Source organism: Oncorhynchus masou, chromosome 24 (assembly GCF_036934945.1).
Source record: "Oncorhynchus masou masou isolate Uvic2021 chromosome 24, UVic_Omas_1.1, whole genome shotgun sequence".
NCBI lineage: Eukaryota > Metazoa > Chordata > Actinopteri > Salmoniformes > Salmonidae > Oncorhynchus > Oncorhynchus masou.
The window spans coordinates 90,819,618-90,843,331 of record NC_088235.1 but is presented as its reverse complement, the minus strand read 5'-3'; the positions used below and the strand labels follow the sequence as shown (position 1 = coordinate 90,843,331).

The 23,714-nt window shown below is 45.0% G+C and overlaps 1 protein-coding gene across 2 annotated transcripts in view; it reads right to left on the bottom strand.

Annotated features, from left to right (window-relative positions):
• Positions 1 to 23,714, bottom strand: part of LOC135512994 (E3 ubiquitin-protein ligase SH3RF1-like) — a 73,796-nt gene that overhangs the window by 34,785 nt on the left and 15,297 nt on the right. The window lies entirely within an intron of this gene.

The window sequence follows — 23,714 nt, the reverse complement described above, 5'->3', positions numbered from 1 at the left end:
TACTAATGGTTGTCACAAAAAAATGTTGCGTTACATAGTGAATGTGCCCACTCTGGTCTTGACAAGTGCACTCTAGCCTACAGCTGGCAGATACAATGCAGGTATAGGCTACTACAAAATGAGAATATTATGGACAAAAGAGCAAGATTATTTTTATTTGTCGAACGGCAGTCAAGCATTAATCATGTCACCAGAATAAGACCCTCAATATTTATCGGAAAGGAGCATCAAGCTCATCACCGTGCACTTTCACCACCCTGTGAAGATCATCATACCTTATTTCATCTCTACCATAATAAACTGCATGCTTTCCCAAGGCGTAGTGGGAGGAACACACACCATGTCATCGTGACTCCAAATGTACTTCGATATGATGGTTACTATGTCAATATTTGGGCATAAAAGCGTTTCCACTGCCATTTATTACATAATTCAATTTTAGACAAAAAGATCCCACCTTGTCTAGCGTATTTTGTTTTGTCAACATTTGGAAACCTGCAAGTCCCCAGACATTTCTGGGGGGAATGGCCCTAGCCCTCACCCTCCGATCCAACAGGTCCCAGACGTGCTCAATGGAATTGAGATCCAGGCTCTTCGCTGGCCATGGCAGAACACTGACATTCCTGTCTTGCAGGAAATCATGCACAGAACAAGCAGTATGGCTGGTGGCATTGTCATGCTGGAGGGTCATGTCAGGATGAGCCTACAGGAAGGGTACCACATGAGGGAGGAGGATGTCTTCCCTGTAACGTACAGCGTTGAGATTACCTGCAATGACAACAAGCTCAGTCCGATGATGCTGTGACACACCGCCCCAGACCATGACGAGTCTTCCACCTCCAAATCAATCCCGCTCCAGAGTACAGGCCTCGTTGTAACGCTCATTCTTTTGACAATAAACACAAATCCGACCATCCCCCCAGGTGAGACAAACCCGCAACTTGTCAGTGAAGAGCACTTTTTGCCAGTCCTGTCTGGTCCAGCGACGGTGGGTTTGGTGAGGACCTGCCTTACAACAGGCCTCCAAGCCCTCAGTCCAGCCTCTCTCAGCCTATTGCAGATAGTTTGAGCACTGATGGAGGGATTGTGTGTTCCTGGTGTAACTCGGGCAGGTGTTGTTGCCATCCTGTACCTGTCCCGCTGGTGTGATGTTCGGATGTACCGATCCTGTACACGTGGTCTGCCACTGCGAGGATGATCAGCTGTCCGTCCTGTCTCCCTGTAGCGTCGACTTATGCATCTCACAGTACGGACATTGCAATTTATTGCCCTGACCACATCTGCAGTCCTCATGCCTCCTTGCAGCATGCCGAAGGCACGTTCACAGAGGGGAGCAGGGACCCTGGGCATCTTTCTTTTGGTGTTTTTCCAGAGTCAGTAGAAAGGCCTCTTTAGTGTCCTAAGTTTTCATAACTGTGACCTTAATTGCCTACCTGTTAGTGTCTTAACGACCGTTCCACAGGTGCATGTTCATTAATTGTTTATGGTTCATTGAACAAGCATGTGTTTAAAACATTTACAATGAAGATTTGTGAAGTTATTTTGATTTTTACAAATCATCTTTGAAAGCTTGTGGACTTTTTTTATTCGATGGTTGGATGGGAACCTGGTTTATCTGAATGTGTGTGACACTGAATGGGTCTTGTTGGGTGGCCTTTTAAATGAGAGTATTGGAAGTACAGGATCGGTGTGATGAGCTTGGCTGGGCTCACTGTATGTATGTCTGTCTGTGTAACACAGAAGTCTAAATGCCCCGGACCTGGCCCAGTTCTCTCCCTGAGGAAGGTTAGGTGGTCTCAACTTGCTAGTCTGGAGTCCTGAGGCGGCAGAGAGAGCATGAGGGCGCGAGGCGGAAGCAGGTCTTTGAGTCAGCCTGGCCAGGGAGCATTGTGATGCAATAGCACATGAACAGCTCAGGTTTGGCAGAAGAGGGAGAAGAGGGGGAGGAGATCCAAAAGCTGACCCCTCCTGTCTCAGCCTCCAGTATTTATGCCGCAGTAGTTTGTGTGTCGGGGGGCTAGGGTCAGTCTGTTATATCTGGAGTATTTCTCCTGTCTTATCCGGTGTCCTGTGTGAATTTAATTCTCTCTCAGAGGACCTGAGCCCTAGGACCATGCCTCAGGACTACCTGGCCTGATGAATCCTTGCTGACCCCAGTCCAGCTGGCCGTGCTGCTGCTCCAGTTTCAACTGTTCTGCCTGCGGCTATGGAACCTTGACCTGTTCACCGGACGTGCTACTGGTCCCAGACCTGCTGTTTTCAACTGTCTAGAGACAGCAGGAGCGGTAGAGATCCTCTTAATGGTCGGCTGTGAAAAGCCAACTGACATTTACTCCTGAGGTGCTGACCTGTTGCACCCTCGACAAACACATTGATTATTATTATTTGACCATGCTGGTCATTTATGAACATCTTGGCCATGTTCTGTTATAATCTCCACCCGGCACAGCCAGAAGAGGACTAGCCACCCCTCATAGCCTGGTTCCTCTCTAGGTTTCTTCCTAGGTTCTGGCCTTTCTAGGGAGTTTATACACCTGCATTGCTTGCTGTTTGGGGTTCTCGGCTGGGTTTCTGTACAGCACTTCGAGATATCAGCTGATGTAAGAAGTGCTTTTTAAATACATTTGATTTGAAAAGCAGGACTGATATGAACATTTGTACAATTGGACTGTACAATTCAGGTAGCCTCATTTTCATGACATGGCTGTTTGTTCAACAATGGTCCAAATGCAGTGCTCTAGACACAGCACTACACAACAGAACCAAAACTACACTCAGTGAATTGACTGTCATCTCTTCACAAGCCCATTGCTCTGCAGTCCAGGAGTGTTTCCCCTACATACCCCTCTTCTGGCCTCACACAAGAGGGGCTGTCAGCAGATTTACACCCAGCTTAACAGAGGGAGAGAGAGAGAGAGAGAGAGAGAGAGTAGAGTAGAGAGTTGAGAAAGAAATGGTGGGGGGGGGTTGTAAAGGAGGGGGTTGTAGAGAGGGAGTGGGCTTCTGAATGGAAGTGTTGGTCTGTATGAATTAGATGGAAAAAGGAGGGAGGGAGAAGGGGAGTGGGTGTTTCCGGTTTTCAACCATGGAAACTATGCAGATGTGTCTGAACTGGACCAACATGCATGAGTCGAATCCAGGCTGCAGTCCTGTCCAAACACCTCGAGGTCAGCTCCCCACCCCACAGTTGTAGTTTCCAGCAAGCCAATATTCTACTCAGTTTAGCACAGAAAACATGGTAATTAACTACAATGACCATAATCCATTGTCCGTTGTGTTTCTTTTACACCTGCTACGTAAAAGAGAAAAATGCATAATCGAGAGAGAGAGCAGTTGCTTCACAAGGTATCTCTACCTGAAAATACCTGGTCTAAGTGATTGAGAGTTGGTATTCAGGAGTCATAAAGTATGCCTTATTTACTCTGAAGAACTAATAACATTTTGTTTTTGTCAGACAGCAGCAGCTCTAGAGATGATAATGGCCCGGAATTAAATAGTCATCAAATAAAGTAAATGTAATACAAAAAACTGAAATATTGTATTAAATGTGAATAAAAAAATGTATTTTATTTTTTTATTTCACCTTTATTTAACCAGGTAGGCTAGTTGAGAACAAGTTCTCATTTGCAACTGCGACCTGGGCCAAGATAAAACTTAGCAGTGTGAGCAGACAACACAGAGTTACACATGGAGTAAACAATTAACAAGTCAATAACACAGTACAAAAAAGGCGAGTCTATATACATTGTGTGCAAAAGGCATGAGGAGGTAGGCGAATAATTACAACCTTGCAGATTAGCACTGGAGTGATAAATGATCAGATGGTCATGTACAGGTAGAGATACTGGTGTGCAAAAGAGCAGAAAAGTAAATAAATAAAAACAGTGTGGGGATGAGGTAGGTGAAAATGGGTGGGTTATTTACCAATAGACTATGTACAGCTGCAGCGATCGGTTAGCTGCTCAGATAGCACATGTTTGAAGTTGGTGAGGGAGATAAAAGTCTCCAACTTCAGGGATTTTTGCAATTCGTTCCAGTCACAGGCAGCAGAGTACTGGAACGAAAGGCGGCCAAATGAGGTGTTGGCTTTAGGGATGATCAGTGAGATACACCTGCTGGAGCGCGTGCTACGGATGGGTGTTGCCATCGTGACCAGTGAACTGAGATAAGGCGGAGCTTTACCTAGCATGGACTTGTAGATGACCTGGAGCCAGTGGGTCTGGCGACGAATATGTAGCGAGGGCCAGCCGACTAGAGCATACAAGTCGCAGTGGTGGGTGGTATAAGGTGCTTTAGTGACAAAACGGATGGCACTGTGATAAACTGCATCCAGTTTGCTGAGTAGAGTGTTGGAGGCAATTTTGTAGATGACATCGCCGAAGTCGAGGATCGGTAGGATAGTCAGTTTTACTAGGGTAAGTTTGGTGGCGTGAGTGAAGGAGGCTTTGTTGCGGAATAGAAAGCCGACTCTTGATTTGATTTTCGATTGGAGATGTTTGATATGAGTCTGGAAGGAGAGTTTACAGTCTAGCCAGACACCTAGGTACTTATAGGTGTCCACATATTCAAGGCCGGAACCATCCAGGGTGGTGATGCTCGTCAGGCATGCGGGTGCAGGCAGCGATCGGTTGAAAAGCATGCATTTGGTTTTACTAGCGTTTAAGAGCAGTTGGAGGCCACGGAAGGAGTGTTGTATGGCATTGAAGCTCGTTTGGAGGTTAGATAGCACAGTGTCCAAGGACGGGCCGGAGTATATAGAATGGTGTCATCTGCGTAGAGGTGGATCAGGGAATCGCCCGCAGCAAGAGCAACATCATTGATATATACAGAGAAAAGAGTCGGCCCGAGAATTTAACACTGTGGCACCCCCATAGAGACTGCCAGAGGACCGGACAGCATGCCCTACCGATTTGACACACTGAACTCTGTCTGCAAAGTAATTGGTGAACCAGGCAAGGCAGTCATCCGAAAAACCGAGGCTACTGAGTCTGCCGATAAGAATATGGTGATTGACAGAGTCGAAAGCCTTGGCAAGGTCGATGAAGACGGCTGCACAGTACTGTCTTTTATCGATGGCGGTTATGATATCGTTTAGTACCTTGAGTGTGGCTGAGGTGCACCCGTGACTGGCTCGGAAACCAGATTGCACAGCGGAGAAGGTACGGTGTGATTCGAGATGGTCAGTGACCTGTTTGTTGACTTGGCTTTGTTGACCTTAGATAGGCAGGGCAGGATGGATATAGGTCTGTAACAGTTTGGGTCCAGGGTGTCTCCCCCTTTGAAGAGGGGGATGACTGCGGCAGCTTTCCAATCCTTGGGGATCTCAGACGATATGAGAGAGAGGTTGAACAGGCTGGTAATAGGGGTTGCGACAATGGCTAATAAGCATGGTTAAGATGGTTAATAAGCAGTAATAGCCAGTCACTACCATCATGGGACTTTTGTTTTATTCTGTGTTGTTACAGCATTCAACTCACATAATGCAAAGTGCATTTCATGTTAAAGAAAATAAGCACTAATCGCTCAGCACTACTGGGTTCTCAATGTACCAGTCTGCCAGTGCATGCTTGTTTATAAAAGAGAGTATCCTCCATCTAACCCTACACAAATGGTACAATCCAGCTTGTCTGCTCCTGTGCCAGTGTTTTTATGGCTTTTCCCCTCATCCAGAGAGCGAGGCAGACAGAACAGACTGCATTAAGGGACATCTTCCCTTCTTGCCACAGATCAGCCTCTCCACTCGCACAGATAAAGCCTTGTCACCTCTCACCAATGTGTTGTGTTGAGGTGATGTGGCCGGGCCCAGATCACATCCCTTCCCAGCAATGAGATGGAGATCGAAAATATAAACACAACATTAAAATGTTGATCCTATGTTTCATGTGTTGAAATAAATTATCCCAGGAATGTCCTATATACACAAAAAAACGTATTTCTCTCAAATCTTGTGCACAAATTAGTTTACATCCCTGTTAGTGAACATTTCTCCTTTGTTAAGATAATCTACCCACCTGACAGGTCTGGCATATTAAGAAGCTGATCTAACGGCATGATCATTATGAAGGTGCACCTTGTGCTGGGGACACTAAAAGGCCACTAAATTGTTTAGTTTTGTCACAACACAATGCCACAAATGTCTCAAGTGTTGAGGGAGCATGCAATAGGCATGCTGACCACAGGAATGTCCACCAGAGCTGTTGCCAGAGAATTTAATGCTCATTTCTCTACCATAAGCCAGCTCCAACGTCAATTTAGAGAATTTGGCGGTACGTCCAACCGGCCTCACAACCTCAGGCCTCACAACCGCAGAGCATGTGTAACCACACCAGCCCAGGGACTCCACATCCTGCTTCTTCACCAGCGGGATCGTCTGAGACCAGCCATCCGGACAGCAGATGAAACAGTATTTCTGTCTGTAATAAAGCCCTTTTGTGGCAAAAACCTCATTCTGATTGGCTGGGCCTGGCTCCCCAGTGGGCTGGCCCCTGCCCAGGCATGTGAAATCCATAGATTACGGTGTAATTAATTTCAATTGACTGACTTATATGAACTGCAACTCTGTAAAAAAATGTAAAATTGTTGCATGTTCCGTTTATATTTTTGTTCAGTATAGATACTAAGGCTTTAATTACAGCTCTCTCCCTCCCTCCCTAGCACACAAACAGCTGCTCTGAAAGAAACCGTTTAAATGGAAGTCATCATTCAGCGGCATAACTCCGTGTCAGACAGAGCACGTCTAATGAGAATCTGACTACAGGCCACAACTAATCACTTCTGTCCTGGTTATAGATTTAAGCACATGATTAGACAGTACACATCACAGATCCACAGTGTGTGCACTATGACTGAACAATACAAGTACACACATTTCCACATCATGCATGAGAAGCTGACTACACAACACACTATTAGATCCACAATGCACACCTACATGGGAATCTCAGCCGCTCTCTAATTTGTGCACGCACAATTAAAATAGTAACAGGCTGTGTGTTAGGCAATATTGCATGGCATCAGATGGTGTGTATAATCCTACCTTCATCAGAGATAATGCAATTAGACAGAAGTGGAGTGCTAAGGGGATTTGGCTGTAATAGTGTTTACTTAAGTTCCACAGCATAGGATCATAACAGAATTACAACACTGTTCGCTCTACAGCACCGCCAAATGTCAACAACCAGCGAGCAAACAGATAACACAAATACACAACGCACACAGACACACAGCAAGGCAGACAGGGTAAGCTTAGGTCACATCCTGTGGACTAGACTAACCCTAACCATATCCTAGCCACCAGTGACGACAGCAGCACTAGAACACACACAAATAAACTGCCATTTTAACTGAGCAATCATAGGTTATGAACCTGCCATCTGGCATGAGTTATATGTACAGTAATAGATTATGAAGAGAATGTCTGCTGCTCATCCACACAGCTACTCCACCCAGTAAGAGCAAGCCTACTGTTTGGAGCTGTCATAGATGGCCATTGGAGTCTATAGGCAGGCCTTGGCCAAGAAATCCCCAGTCTGGAAGATTGAGGATGACAGTAGGGTGGTTCTTCTTCCAGACAGCATGTCTTAATTTCCAGCCAGGCCTCCCGTCTCTCCCCCCTGGGCTAGGGCTCCCATATGAAGACCCCTAGAGACAGGCAGGCGGCTGACCGTACAGCCAAAGGGGGGGGGGGAGTCTGTATCTGCTCCCCCCCCAACCCAGAGACATCACAGACATTCCTGGAGAGGGAACATTCTGTCTTCAACATGTCAGTGTGTACTGCTCAGACTCCCCTAGTGTTGAGAAAGCACATTGTGGAAGTGACACATTGTGGAAGTGTGGAATTCGAGGGGCAGGAGCAATCTTGTTTTCATTAAAGCGCCATTACTTTAAATTGGTTCCTAATGGTCTCGTTTATGACCACTTGGAGACAGCAGCCTTCCCTGTTCCCTCCCTACACATACACTCCTGGGGGCTTCGGACTGTGTGCCTGTCATATGCAGGGACAGGACTAGGGACAGTCAAGGAAAGAATTAACTAGTTTGAAGAGAGGAGGTGGTATGATGTATAGTCCTGTAAAAAGTTGTTGGCTCAGGAGTTCAGACTGAGCCGAATCTACATCAAACTGGTCTTTTCATTGAGCTAGAGAGAGCAGCTACCTAGCGTCACTGCTCCTCCACCTGCCACCCTCTCGCTTGGAACCAACACTGAGACAAAGGCTAACTTCCAACTACTGGTTTCTAAGGCAACCCGTCTCTGCATGCCTTTTTTGGGACTGTTTATGGGTCTATTGACAACGTACTGAATCTTGTGAGTCATTCAAAGTCAGCGGGGCAGTGCTGAAGTCAGAGTGGTAAAAGCAACATTATAAACTGGGTGTTTAAACCCTGAATGCTGATTGGCTGACAGCTGTAGTATATCAGACATTGTACAAAGGGTATGACAAAACATACATTTTTACTGCTCTAATTACATTGGTAACCAGTTTATACTAGCAATAAGGCATCAGGGGTTTGTGGTATATGGCCAATATACCACGGCTAAGGACTGTATCTAGCCACTCCGCGTTGCGAGAACAGCCCTTAGCCGTGGTATATTGGCCATATGCCACACCCCCTCGTGCCTTATTGCTCAAGTAACACACAATATCGGAGTGAACAGATGCACGTTTTTTAATGTGAGGAATTTTCAAATAAACATTTAGTTTAGCTTCCTTTGTGTTCCTGTTGGAAGTCTTCAAGTCTTCACTACTTACAGTGAGAGAGAGGAGGCAGACAGACAGGCAGACGTGTGGAGGCCAGACGGAGCTCTGGCTCACACATGAACATCTCACTAGTCCTCTCAGGCAATTCTACTACTGGCTCTGTGTATTATTGGCACTGTAGATCTTCCTGTTCCTCCTTCTATCCCTACATCAGGTCACTATAGGGCTTCCTCATCCAGACTAATACACATACCAAGAGGCATTGCTTCCCCTCCTCTGAGTGCCAGTTATAAACACACACCTCAGGAGTAAGCACTCGTTGACGCCAACAAATTCTCCCTTTACGGCCTGTCCACTGGCCCTGGGCTGCAGTGTGGGGGCTCTTGGGAATTGCAGTCATTGGCTATGATCAAAGTGGCCTCTCCTGGAGTCTGGACACAGAGGGCCCACGATGGAGCCATGTGTAGGGCTAAACCAGGAACTAGGCTAAATTCAGAATTCACTTTAAGAGAGAGGGGAAAAAAAATCTATAAAAAACATTCAACACATGGAAGTACAACTAAGACATTGCTGAGGCAAGAGCTATTAGTAAGCTACAGATTAGTCATAAAAAAAAGACACCAGTTTGCCAGGAAAGGGGTTTGGGTTTATGAAAGACTTATGGCAACAGAGCACTCAGCCATACGGTTTTCATGAAGCTGTGAGTGGCTGGGAGTTTGTGTGTGTAATGAAGGTGCCATTTTACGTGAGCATGTGTGTACAATGCATGTGTGCAGACTCACTGAGTATGCGTGTGCATGTGTGTGTGCGTGCGCTCGCGTCTAGCCTTTACCTGGCTGATTGGCCCCGTTCCAGCGTTGAAGGCTGGTTCTGGGTGGCCCGGGATCACACAGACCTGAAAGCACAGAACCCTCCATCTCTGTGCCATTTCATACACTGACTAGGCTTTAAGACTGTCTCACACAGGAAAGGGCCCACTCACATTACACTGAGGAGAGAGGGGGAGAGAAGAAGCATGACCAAAAGATAGATGGACTAGAGGAAGATGGAGAGAGACTAGGAATAGAGGGAGTGAGAGACAAGAGAGAAGAACACAGTAGATAGGAGTGGCAATGTGATGCTGTTTGATGGGACTGACAGAAACTCCATGCCAACATGAGCCAGAAAAACACAGAAACATGTAGAAACAGGGTGGCCCAGCAGACTCTTCCAGCCAGGACTAATCTAATGCAGCAGTAACAGCTGGGAAAGCTAGGACAAACAACCAGAAATCTGTTCCCTTCACATCCCTGCCTGCAGTGGTGCAAGAGAGAGCGTGAAAGAGTGAGGGTACAATACAGGTTCTTTCACTAATCCACCACAGATATCTTTCACCGGGCCAGCTTGGCCACACAGAGACCGTGCACTCACTAAAAGCAATGAATCTAAAACAACTCCTCCGCTGTCATTTCTCTCTCCTCCCACTCTCCTCTTCTGCCTGACCATCTTGCTCTGGCAGAGGGGGAGGCATGTTAAATGGGATGAGTCGTGCTGCTCCAGACTGAAGGAGAAAAGGCTGGGGTCATGAGTGTTTGGTGATGGGCTGAGAGAGATGAAGAGCGGAGCAGGCTATGAGTCCAGCCCTGAGAAGCTCAACCTCCATACATCCATGTTTTCCATTCCTCTCGCCAGTTCACTTCTCCCTCTCCACAGGGCTCTTTTCTGCTCAGCCTCCCTCTTTTGCCCTCTCCCACAGAGGTCAGCCTATTGGTCCACTTTGTAACCACAGAGGTCAGAGGTATGTCAGTGGGTGTTTAATATCATGTTTTCCATCCAAGAGTTTACTGCCTATTCAGATACAAGAGAGAAAATAGGAATCTCCCAATCTAGAATGAGCGGAGAGAGGCTTTAGCATAAAGAGACACTAGGATGAATGCCGGGGGATTACTACAAATGTCACAGTTTTCCGTCTATCGAGTCTCGCTTGGTATGAGCTGAATACTAAGCGCCTCTTCAGATCTCTCCACTCCCCTCCACTGCCGGCTCTTAGAAGGGAGCGACATGTCGGCAGGCTTTTGTTCTAGTCAGCCAGCCATTCAGACTGAGGCAGAGCCAGCTGTTCCTGTCCTGCTGGGTCAGACTGGACTGATTTAGCCCTGTGTGGGGTAGTGGCACTGAGAGGGTTAATGGTTTAAAGATTGGATCACTTGCCAGGCAGACAGGAGCTCCCCAGATCCTGAATTCGCAGTATTTAGACTAGAGAAACACCAACATAGTTAAAATTCACTCCAGGCAATTTCTCTTCCTTCTTCCGATTACAGGGCTGTTAGTTGGCACTGATGGGCCATGACCAATGAACATAGTTTGGACTTTAGGTCATGGGTTGGCCCTGGTGGTTTCAGACCAGTGGCCTTTAAGCCAGAGTTTGACCTCTGGGTCTCAGACAAGTGGGCATCAGACTTTGGGGGCAGAAAGGAAACAGTGGGCAGCTGAACGGTTGTTTGCATTGGCTGGTATTTGGACACCTCTACAGTGGACAAACAAAGCCAGCGTATTGACGCAGTCGTGAAAAAGGGCCAGTTCACAAATGCTGCATCAGTTCCCCCTCTCAAAGACCATCACAGCTATGTCCATCATTCACCATTCTGTGAGAAAGAGTGTGTGTGTGTCCGTCCATGCAATTCAGTATGGGAGTGTGTGTGTCTTGTTTGCAGTGTTCTCCCCCAAACACCCACAGCTCAGACCTAACGTCTAACTGCTAGCTTTTCTTCTCCACTGATGAATGCTGGCAGAGAGCTGGAGTCACGGAGCCAGAGACAACTGACAGGCTGTTCAGGAGCTCAGCATAGACAGACCGCTTTACTTTACACTTGTTTTCCTCCAGAGTCGATTGGCTTCGGCAGACCTGTCCACCAGCTTATGCAGCCCCCTTACTAGACCTGGCCCCAGTCTGTCCAGTCTACCAAGACTGAGTCTCCTGAAGTCATGTCTTAAATATTGAAGTATGGGAAAGAACAAACTGTTGTTTTTGTGGGTAAATATGTGTAGAGGGCTGGGTTGGTCCAGGCTGGCCTGAGCCTCTGTAGAGCAGCCACAGCCCTCCCATTATCAGCTTATCAGACTGAAGGCGTCAGGCCAGAAAAACAACAGCCAGGCAGGGAGGGAAGGGCTCCTGTTCTGTTGAGGCCCACACCACAACACTCCCTGGTTGCTGATCAGCCCCCCGCTAATGACATTATGGTCTGGCTGGCGCTGAGAAGGGACTAGGAGGGGCTGTGTGTTTCTGGCTCTAGAAATCATGAGGCAGTGAGACACAGTAGGAGCTAATGAGGTACCCACCCTGCCATTACCAGCAGCTCAGAGCCCAGCTCACATACATACCACACACAATATCAATACACCTGGACTGTGACACCTGGCTGAGATTGTAACCATGCAATCAGTGCAGTGTTAACGAGTAGAGACATGGGTCTCCCTGCATATGTGTGGGTGTGGGTCAGGGTTCCTGTTACCCAGTAATGGTTTGCTTTTGACCAATAAATAAAATTGCTGTCGGCCAATTGTTCTGAAGAAAACAAAGAAAAAGTTACATTTCAAAATAATGTTTTTTTGCCTATTAATTTATGCTAATACCAGTCGATGTAATTCCATTTGAATTAGTGATGCACCAATGACATTTTGGCCAATACCGAATAGCTTGTTCACAGCTTGTGTCGGCAGTTTTGTTGAGCAGGCGTTTCAATGTCATGGTAGAGGGTAGAACGTCTGCTGCAGGCACAGTTGAGCTTATTTCTCGAGTCTGTTGTTTGAATGGAGCTAGCTAGTGTGTTCATGTTTCCAACATGTTCTCAAATGCCATTGAAATGGCAGCAGCGGTATGACAACCAGCACATTCATGAGCATGAAATACGACTTTCCCCAGTACGGAATCCTGGTCAACCCACTGTGCTGTCAGACTCGGCATGCTCATGGGGCTGATATCGCTGGTCCAAATGTCAGTCGTGAAGCTAATAGCAGTGACGCTATTACTGTGTAACTGTGGTAGGGCAACATCTGAACATTTGAAAGTGCGCTAACGTTGGTGTGTACCAGTGCTCATCCAGACGCAAAAGCCAACATCAACCACGACAGAGAACGGTTGATAGTCAAGGGCAATGAATTCCATTATCTTGGCTTTAATGGATTTCGCCTTTGAGTTGTCTTGCTGACATTTCTTACTCTTTCAAATGACTGCTCGATCCACACAGCAGACATTGTGGGCTAGGTTAGGAATGCTGTGTTGCACAAAATTTTACGGGGCGTCATTACTTCATGCACCCATGTTATATAGGTATGCACGTCAGCGTTCATTTCAGTTTTGCACATCAGCATTAAAACCTCTTGGTGACAGGGGGGCAGTATTGAGTAGCTTCGATGAATAAGGTGCCCAGAGTAAACAGCCTGCTACTCTGTCCCAGATGCTAATATATGCATATTATTTGTAGTATTGGATAGAAAACACTGAAGTTTCTAAAACTGTTTGAATGATGTCTGTGAGTATAACAGAACCCATATGGCAGGCAAAAACCTGAGACAAATCCCACTAGAAAGTGGGAAATCTGAGGTTTGTAGTTTCATTTAAGTGATTGCCTATCCATTATGCTGTGTCTATGGGGGCCAGATTGCACTTCCCAAGGCTTCTAGCAGATGTCAACAGTCTTTAGAAAGTTGTTTGAGGCTTCTATGGGTGAAAGGGTGTCAAATAAGACCTGTTTCAACAAGTGGACGAGGCTGAGGCCAATCAGTTGTTTACTGCGCGGTCACGCCGTTCCTTCTTTTTCCTCTGTAATGAATACGCTATTGTCCGGTTGGAATATTATTGAAGATTTATTATAAAAGGACCCTAAGGATTGATTGTAAACATCGTTTGACATGTTTCTACAAACTGTAATGGAACTCTTGACTTTTCGTCTGGATTTTGCACTCGCGCATTGTGCCTTTGGAATAGTGAACGAAACGTGCGAACAAAACGGAGGTATTTGGACATAAATATGGACGTAATCAAACAAAACAAACGTTTCTTGTGGAACTGGGAGTCCTTTGAGTGCATTCCGACGAAGATCAGCAAAGGTAAGTGAAGATTTATAATGCTATTTATGACTTTTGTTGACTCCACAATTTGGCTGGTAACTCTATGGCTTGCTTTTGTGGCTGAACCCGTTTTCAGATTGAATATTGTGATTTTGCCGTAAAGCTTTTTTTGGAATCTGACACAGCATTTGCATTATCAAGTTTCTTTAATTCTATGTAAAACACGTATCTTTCAAAGTTTATGATGAGTATTTCTGTTATTTGATGTGGTCTCTTCAATTTCTCCGGATGTTTTGGAGGCATTTCTGAACATGGTGCCAATGTAAACTGAGGTTTTTGGATATAAATATGTACTTGATTGAACAAAACATAGATGCATTGTGTACCATTGATTCCTGGGAGTGTCATCTGATGAAGATCGTCAAAGGTTAGTGAATAATTATATCTATATTTCTGCTTTTTGTGACACCGCTCTTTGGTTGGAAAATGGCTGAATGCTTTCTGTGACTAGTTGCTGACCTAACATAATGATAAGTTCTGCTTTCGCCGAAAAGCCTTTTTGAAATCGGACACTGTGGTTGGATTAACAAGTGCATCTTTAAAATGGTGTAAAATACTTGTATGGTGGAGGAATTTTAATTATGAGATTTGTGTTGTTTTGAATTTGGCGCCCTGCAATTTCACTGGCTGTTGGCGAGGTGGGACGCTAGCGTCCCGAACGATCCCAGAGAGGTTAAACTAGACATCAGGCAGATGTCGGCCAATTCCAATATCTTCACAGATATATCGTGTATCCTTAATTTGAATAGTCATGCTTATCGGTCTATAGGTTAATTAGCATAATTAAATTGCCACGTGTACAGTATATTCGTTATGTATTTTATTTATCACACGTACTGTACAGCATACAGAAAGCCTTTGACCGGAAAATCTGTCAGACAGCGTGAGATCAGATGCTACAGCATCTCAAACAGAAAACGCATAGGCAACAGAACGCAGGCTTTATCGGCGTGTCACACACCACTTTGCAATGAGCAGAAGGCAGTATTGCATTAAAAAAACAATCGTTTGAAACGTCAAAGTTTCTCTTTACATATGAGGCAGGTCTTACCTTCCTTCCAAGTATCCTAGACAAATCAGGCCATATGCAAAGGCAATCATTTTAAATAAAAATATATTTAGATTTCTAGTAGCCAAAGGCTAATATGAATAGGATTGTGCAACACATGCTAGTTGTTGCATATTACATCTTCTCTAGTTTAGCATTTCTAACGGATAGTTTCATCTCTGTCACATGAAACCGCTCACATGTGCAGTGTGCAACGTAATGTGAAGAAATAATCGTTTATCAACATTTTAAGCAAAAATATTTTGATTTGTCATTGCTTTTTAAATGTTTAAGTAGCCAAGGCCTACCAGTTGTATGAATTGTATGAACTGTCCCAGAGTATGTTTGGAATAGGCAATTTCTTTCTTGACAAGCTGACCAATAGAATAGGTCAACTTTCTAGTATGGGGGATAGTAGATTGATTTTGTTGTTCGTTACGCATATTGTTTGCTGAGGAAAAGTAAAATGTGGACTGTTCAGTCTATAAGCCCTGTCCGGGGGTATCGTCGGACGGGGCCACACTGTCTCCCGACCCCTCCTGTCTCAGCCTCTAGTATTTATGTTGCAGTAGTTTGTGTCAGGGGGAATAGGGTCAGTCTGTTATATCTGGAGTATTTATCCTGTCTTATCCGGTGTCCTGTGTGAATTTAAGTATGCTCTCTAATTCTCTCTTTCTCTCTCGGAGGAGGAGGACCTGCTACCTGTACCAGATCTTCTGTTTTCAACTCTCTAGAGACAACCGGAGCGGAAGAGATACTCTCAATGATCGGCTATGAAAAGCCAACTGACATTTACTTCTGAGGTGCTGACCTGCTGCACCCTCGACAACCACTGTGATTATTATTATTTGACCCTGCTGGTCATTTATGAACATTTGAACATCTTGGCCATGATCTGTTATAATCTCCACCTGGCACAGCCAGAAGAGGACTGGCCACCCCTCATAGCCTGGTACCGCTCTAGGTTTCTTCCTAGGTTCTGGACTTTCTAGGGAGTTTTTCCTAGCCACATTGCTTCTACTACTTGCATTGCTAGCTGTTTGGGGTTTTAGGCTGGGTTTCTGTACAGCACTTTGAGATATCAGCTGATGTAAGAAGGGCTTTATAAATATTTTTGATTGACTGACTTCAAAAAGTGTGCATCAGAATTCAGTAAGAATGACGCCATTGCATCGACTTGCATGTTCTGTTAAAATTAATTACCATCATCTAAATGTGATTCTTAGCACCGTAGGTGGACGCCATAATCAGGTTACACACCCAATGCATATGGGTATGGGAAATTTCTCAAAATGTCCGGTAAATTAAAATGTTGCTGGTAGAATGTCTGGTGCAACATTTTCCTAATGGAAACTCTGGTGTGGGTCATGCAAGACTTAAATTAACCAGACATCCATATGCACTGGGTGCGTAACGTATTTTGGCTTCCACCCACGGTGCTCAAAATCACGTTTAGATTATTGTAATTAATTTAAACAATAGAAATTGACCTGTAAAGTTGTAATAAAAGTAGAACGATGTTCTTAAACATAACAGGTTTTATTGAAAAGCAAAACATTGCCCGTTGAGTCTTCATTGCCGCTATAAATCATAACTGAATATAATTTAACAAAGAAAAAATTGCAGAGAAGAACAAATCACCTACAGAGTAATAAAACACTTTCAAAATATATTTGTATAATATAATTTGCGAACAATCTGTACTATAGGCTATTTGTATGAACATGTATTAATAAATAACAAAAACACAGCTGTTTTCAAATACAATCTAGGCCTCTAATTGAAACTAGGCCTAATAAAAAAAAAAACATGGCTGTCTACGAACACCGGGGCCAGCCGGTCTTGGCTAGAAGGGATCCAAATTTTGTCAAATTAATGTCAGATTTTACTTTCGTAACAGGTTACGAGAACTAGGTTAAGGTTAGGAAAAGGGTTAGCTAAAATGCAAATAAATTCAACCTTTTACATTAATTTGACAAAAGCTGGATCCCTTCTAGCCATGACCAGGCCGGCCCGCCCGACTCCCCATTCCTTCTGCGATTCAGCACCACAGCAGTGGAAAGAGGACACACTAGGCAGCCACAAAAATGAAAAAACTGTAAAACTGCTGTTGGACAATCAAATTCGATATGTAAATAAACAAAATTCGTTAAGGCTGGATCATTGAAAGCTTATTTTACAAAGCTCCTGTGAAACGAGACCTGCACCATCCATGTACTGTATGGAAGCACAAAGCTCAAATTCTCCTTTTACAGTTCTACTGGATGCTGTTAAATGGTATGTTTATTGTCATTTGAACCATCGTGGGGTCGTGTGATATACAGTGGGGCAATAAGGTATTTAGTCAGCCACCAATTGTGCAAGTTCTCCCACTTAAAAAGGATGAAGCCTGTAATTTTCATCATAGGTACACTTCAACTAAATCAAAAAATCTCATCAAATTTTATTTGTCACATACACATGGTTAGCAGATGTTAATGCGAGTGGAGCGAAATGCTTGTGCTTCTAGTTCTGACAATGCAGTAATAACCAACAAGTAATCTAACTAACAATTCCAAAACTACTGTCTTATACACAAATGTAAGGGGATAAAGAATATGTACATAAAGATATGAATGAGTGATGGTACAGAGCAGCATAGGCAAGGTACAGTAGATGGTATCGAGTACAGTATATACATATGAGATGAGTATGTAAACAAAGTGGCATAGTTAGTGGCTAGTGATACATGTATTACATAAGGATGCAGTAGATGATATAGAGTACAGTATATACGTATACATATGAGATGAATAATGTAGGGTACGTTAACATTATATTAGGTAGCATTGTTTAAAGTGGCTAGTGATATATTTTACATCATTTCCCATCAATTCCCATTATTAAAATGGCTGGAGTTGAGTCAGTGTGTTGGCAGCAGCCACTCAATGTTAGTGGTTGCTATTTAATAGTCTGATGGCCTTGAGATAGAAGCTGTTTTTCAGTCTCTCGGTCCCAGCTTTAATGCACCTGTACTGACCTCGCCTTCTGGATGATAGCAGGGTGAACAGGCAGTGGTTCGGGTGGTTGTTGTCCTTGATGATCTTTATGGCCTTCCTGTGACATCGGGTGGTGTAGGTGTCCTGGAGGGCAGGTAGTTGCCCCCGGTGATGCGTTGTGCAGACCTCAATACCCTCTGGAGAGCCTTACGGTTGTGGGCGGAGCAGTTGCCGTACCAGGCGGTGATACAGCCCACCAGGATGCTCTCGATTGTGCATCTGTAGAAGTTTGTGAGTGCTTTTGGTGACAAGCCGAATTTCTTCAGCCTCCTGAGGTTGAAGAGGCGCTGCTGCGCCTTCTTCACAATGCTGTCTGTGTGGGTGGACCAATTCAGTTTGTCTGTGATGTGTACGCCGAGGAAGTTAACTTACTACCCTCTCCACTACTGTTCCATTGATGTGGATAGGGGGGTGTTCCCTCTGCTGTTTCCTGAAGTCCACAATCATCTCCTTAGTTTTGTTGACGTTGAGTGTGAGGTTATTTTCCTGACACCACACTCCGAGGGCCCTCACCTCCTCTCTGTAGGCCGTCTCGTCGTTGTTGGTAATCAAGCCTACCACTGTTGTGTCGTCCGCAAACTTGATGATTGAGTTGGAGGCGTGCGTGGCCACGCAGTCGTGGGTGAACAGGGAGTACAGGAGAGGGATCAGAACGCACCCTTGTGGGGCCCCAGTGTTGAGGATCAGCGGGGTGGAGATGTTGTTACCTACCCTCACCACCTGGGGCGGGCCCATCAGGAAGTCCAGTACCCAGTTGCACAGGGCGGGGTCGAGACCCAGGGTCTCGAGCTTGATGACGAGCTTGGAGGGTACTATGGTGTTAAATGCCGAGCTGTAGTCGATGAACAACATTCTCACATAGGTATTCCTCTTGTCCAGATGGGTTAGGGCAGTGTGCAGTGTGGTTGAGATTGCATCGTCTGTGGACCTATTTGGGCGGTAAGCAAATTGGAGTGGGTCTAGGGTGTCAGGTAGGGTGGAGGTGATATGGTCCTTGACTAGTCTCTCAAAGCACTTCATGATGACGGAAGTGAGTGCTACGGGGAGGTAGTCGTTTAGCTCAGTTACCTTAGCTTTCTTGGGAACAGGAACAATGGTGGCCCTATTGAATCATGTGGGAACAGCAGACTGGTATAGGGATTGATTGAATATGTCCGTAAACACACCAGCCAGCTGGTCCGCGCATGCTCTGAGGACGCGGCTGGGGTGCCGTCTGGGCCTGCAGCCTTGCGAGGGTTAACACGTTTAAATGTTTTACTCACCTCGGCTGCAGTGAAGGAGAGTCCGCATGTTTCCGTTGCAGGCCGTGTCAGTGGCACTGTATTGTCCTCAAAGCGGGCAAAGAAGTTAGTCTGCCTGGGAGCAAGACATCCTGGTCCGTGACTGGGCTGGTTTTCTTTATGTAGTCCGTGATTGACTGTAGACCCTGCCACATACCTCGTGTCTGAGCCGATGAATTGAGATTCCACTTTGTCTCTATACTGATGCTTAGCTTGTTTGATAGCTTTGCGGAGGGAATAGCTGCACTGTTTGTATTCGGTCATGTTACCAGTCACCTTGCCCTGATTAAAAGCAGTGGTTCGCGCTTTCAGTTTCACGTGAATGCTGCCATCAATCCACGGTTTCTGGTTTGGGAATGTTTTAATCATTGCTATGGGAACGACATCTTCAACGCACGTTCTAATGAACTCGCACACCGAATCAGCGTATTTGTCAATGTTGTTGTCTGACGCAATACGAAACATATCCCAGTCCACGTGATGGAAGCAGTCTTGGAGTGTGGAATCAGCTTGGTCGGCTAAACGTTGGACAGACCTCAGCGTGGAAGCTTCTTGTTTTAGTTTCTGACTGTAGGCAGGGATCAGCAAAATGGAATCGTGGTCAGCTTTTCCGAAAGGAGGGCGGGGCAGGGCCTTATATGCGTCATGGAAGTTTGAATAACAATGATCCTAGGTTTTGCCAGCCCTGGTAGCGCAATCGATATGCTGATACAATTTAGAGAGTCTTGTTTTCAGATTAGCCTTGTTAAAATACCCAGCTACAATGAATGCAGCCTCAGGATGTATGGATTCCAGTTTGCAAAGAGTCAAATAAAGTTTGTTCAGAGCCATCGATGTGTCTGCTTGGAGGGGGGGGGGGGAATATATACGGCTGTGATTATAATCGAAGAGAATTCTCTTGGTAGATAATGCGGTCGACATTTGATTGTGAGGAATTCTAAATCAGGTGAACAGAAGGATTTGAGTTCCTGTATGTTTCTGTGATCACACCACGTCTCGTTAGCCATAAGGCATACGCCACCGCCCCTCTTCTTACCAGAAAGATGTTTGTTTCTGTCGGCGCGATGCATGGAGAAACCCGCTGGCTGCACCGACTCCGATAGCGTCTCTCCAGTGAGCCATGTTTCCGTGAAGCAAAGAACGTTACAGTCTCCGATGTCCCTCTGGAATGCTACCCTTGCTCGGATTTCTTCAACCTTGTTGTCAAGAGACTGGACATTGGCGAGAAGAATGCTAGGGAGTGGTGCACGATGTGCCTGTCTCCGGAGTTTGACCAGAAGACCGCCTCGTTTCCCTCTTTTACGAAGTCGTTTTTTTGGGTCGCCGGCTGGGATCCATTCCGTTGTCCTGGGTGAAAGGCAGAACACAGGATCCGCTTCGCGAAAGTCATATTCTTGGTCGTACTGATGGTGAGTTGACGCTGATCTTATATTCAGTAGTTCTTCTCGACTGTATGTAATGAAACCTAAGATGACCTGGGGTACTAATGTAAGAAAAAACACGTAAAAAAACTGCATAGTTTCCTAGGAACGCGAAGCGAGGCGGCCATCTGTCGGCGCCGGAAGTCACTATTGACAAACAAAATGTTTTTTAAAAAATCCTGAAAAATCACATTGTAGGATTTTTAATGAATTTATTTGCAAATTATGGTGGAAAATAAGTATTTGGTCACCTACAAACAAGCAAGATTTATGGCTCTCACAGAACTGTAACTTATTCTTTAAGAGGCTCCTCTGTCCTCCACTCGTTACCTGTATTAATGGCACCTGTTTGAACTTGTTATCAGTATAAAAGACACCTGTCCACAACCTCAAACAGTCACACTCCAAACTCCACTATGGCCAAGACCAAAGAGCTGTCAAATTACACAAGAAACAAAATTGTAGACCTGCATCAGGCTGGGAAGACTGAATCTGCAATAGGTAAGCAGCTTGGGTTTGAAGAAATCAACTATGGGAGCAATTATTAGGATAGGGAAGACATACAAGACCACTGATATTCTCCCTCGATGTGGGGCTCCATGCAAGATCTCACCCCGTGGGGTCAAAATGATCACAAGAACAGTGAGCAAAAATCCCAGAACCACACGGGGGGACCTAGTGAATGACCTGCAGAGAGCTGGGACCAAAGTAACAAAGCCTACCATCAGTAATACACTACGCCGCCAGGGACTCATATCCTGCAGTGCCAGACGTGTTCCCCTGCTTAAGCCAGTACATGTCCAGGCCCGTCTGAAGTTTGCTAGATAGCATTTGGATGATCCAGAAGAAGATTGGGAGAATGTCATATGGTCAAATGAAACCAAAATAGAACTTTTTGGTAAAAACTCAACTCGGCGTGTTTGGAGGACAAAGAATGCTGAGTTGCATCCAAAGAACACCATACCTACTGTGAAGCATGGGGGTGGAAACATCATGCTGTGTGGCTGTTTTTCTGCAAAGGGACCAGGACGACTGATCCATGTAAAGGAAAGAATGAATGGGGTCATGTATCGTGAGAGTGAAGATGAGTGAAGATGAAACGTGGCTGGGTCTTTCAGCATGACAATGATCCCAGACACACCGCCCGGGCAACTAAGGAGTGGCTTTGTAAGAAGCATTTCAAAGTCCTGGAGTGGCCGAGCTAGTCTCCAGATCTCAACCCCATAGAAAATCTTTGGAGGGAGTTTAAAGTCCGTGTTGCCCAGCAACAGCCCCAAAACATCACTGCTCTAGAGGAGATCTGCATGGAGGAATGGACCAAAATACCAGCAAGTGTGTGAAAACCTTGTGAAGACTTACAGAAAACATTTGACCTCGGTTATATACCCTTTGTTGGCAATGACAAAGTATTGAGATAAACTTTTGTTATTGACCAAATACTTATTTTCCACCATAATTTGCAAATAAATTCATTAAAAATCCTACAATGTGAATTTCTGATTTTTTTTTCTCATTTTGTCTGTCATAGTTGAAGTGTACCTATGATGAAAATTACAGGCCTCATCTTTTTAAGTGGGAGAACTTGCACAATTGGTGGCTGACTAAATACTTTTTTGCCCCACTGTACGTGGCTTATTGATAACGGTTTCCTACTGTAGGCAGATGGCTGCCTAGTGATTTCAACATTGTAACTCTCCGATGTGAATAGTTAGTAACAATTTTCCATTTCCAAGTCCCACTGAATAAGCAAGACTGAAATGCACCAATTGCGCATTACACACATCATTACTCTAATGTATATCAATCGTTCTAAATCTTTATACTATACATGGCAAGCATATGTTGAGGACCGGAACGAATACAATTAATTAGCCTCTAATTGACTTGCTTTTACGGTGTACCTGTCGTGCCTGTTCAATGTGAGCCGCTGCTGTTCGGAAGTCATAACTTCCCAACTCTTGGAGCAGCTTCTGATGCGCAACAGCCTTCTTACTTTGTCCTCAGGAAGGAGCCATCTTGAGGCTGTCTTAACTCTGTTTGAGAAATAATCCCATCTCGACAGGCACACTGGAAACAGGAATAAACACAATCTTTGCCAATTTTGCCCAGCCTGGGTACAGTTAGCTGAAGACCCTTATGAGTAAAAAAAACATTTTAAAAAATGGAAACACAGACACACAATACTGATTTCCAAGCAGCTTGGTGATTTATTGGCATATGAAGTATATTTGACTTTGAAGTTAGAGCACATTGCCTGGTATGTCCATCAATGAATAAAAAACATTATTTTGCAATGGATTTTTATTTTTGGACAATTTGGCCGGTAACAATTTTATTTATTTTAAAAATCGGCCAAAAGCTGGCATTTACCGGCTAACGGAAACCCTGTCGAGGGTGTATACCAGTCTGAGTCACCAAAACAAAACACACAGGATAAGTCTGAGTCACCAAAACAAGACACAGAAACCTAAACATATCTCGTTAGCCCACCTGGGAGAATCGTGTGTGTGTGTGTGTGTGTGTGTCATTACTCAGGTGAGGCTAGGTTGATTTTCTCCGCCACCCTGACCAGAGTCAGAAAGAGTCGGCGTGTGTGTAAGAGAGCGAGAGCACGCTCGCATGTGTGTGTGTGTGAGGCAGAGAAACCAACAACTACTAGAGCCCCCTCTCATTCCTCAACAGCTCTCCTCTTCAAGCCAACTTCAATAATTAATCACACAGTCAGGAGAGGCCCCAAGCATGGAAAGTAAGTGAGAACACTGGAGCTCTCTTTCACTGACTCCCTCATACCGAGTACGGACACAAACACTTAATCTCTGTGGCTCTGTGGGAAACAGATGCGATATCAAATAATCATAGGACTGTAGACTGTAGTGGTATGTGCTGAGCAGCTGAGATATTGGAATAGAACCAGTAGGAGGTGATCAAATGACTCAACTATTGGCTGATAAAGAGCAACAGAGAGAGATCGTCTGGTTCTCTCTCACAGGGTTCCCAATGCGATTCCTTATCTCCATCCTCAGAGCACTGGAACACTGACTGGATGTGGCATCAACAACTATCACACAGGCCAAGGGTCAAAGCTCCACTGGGACCAGGATCAGACTGTTCCTATCAAGT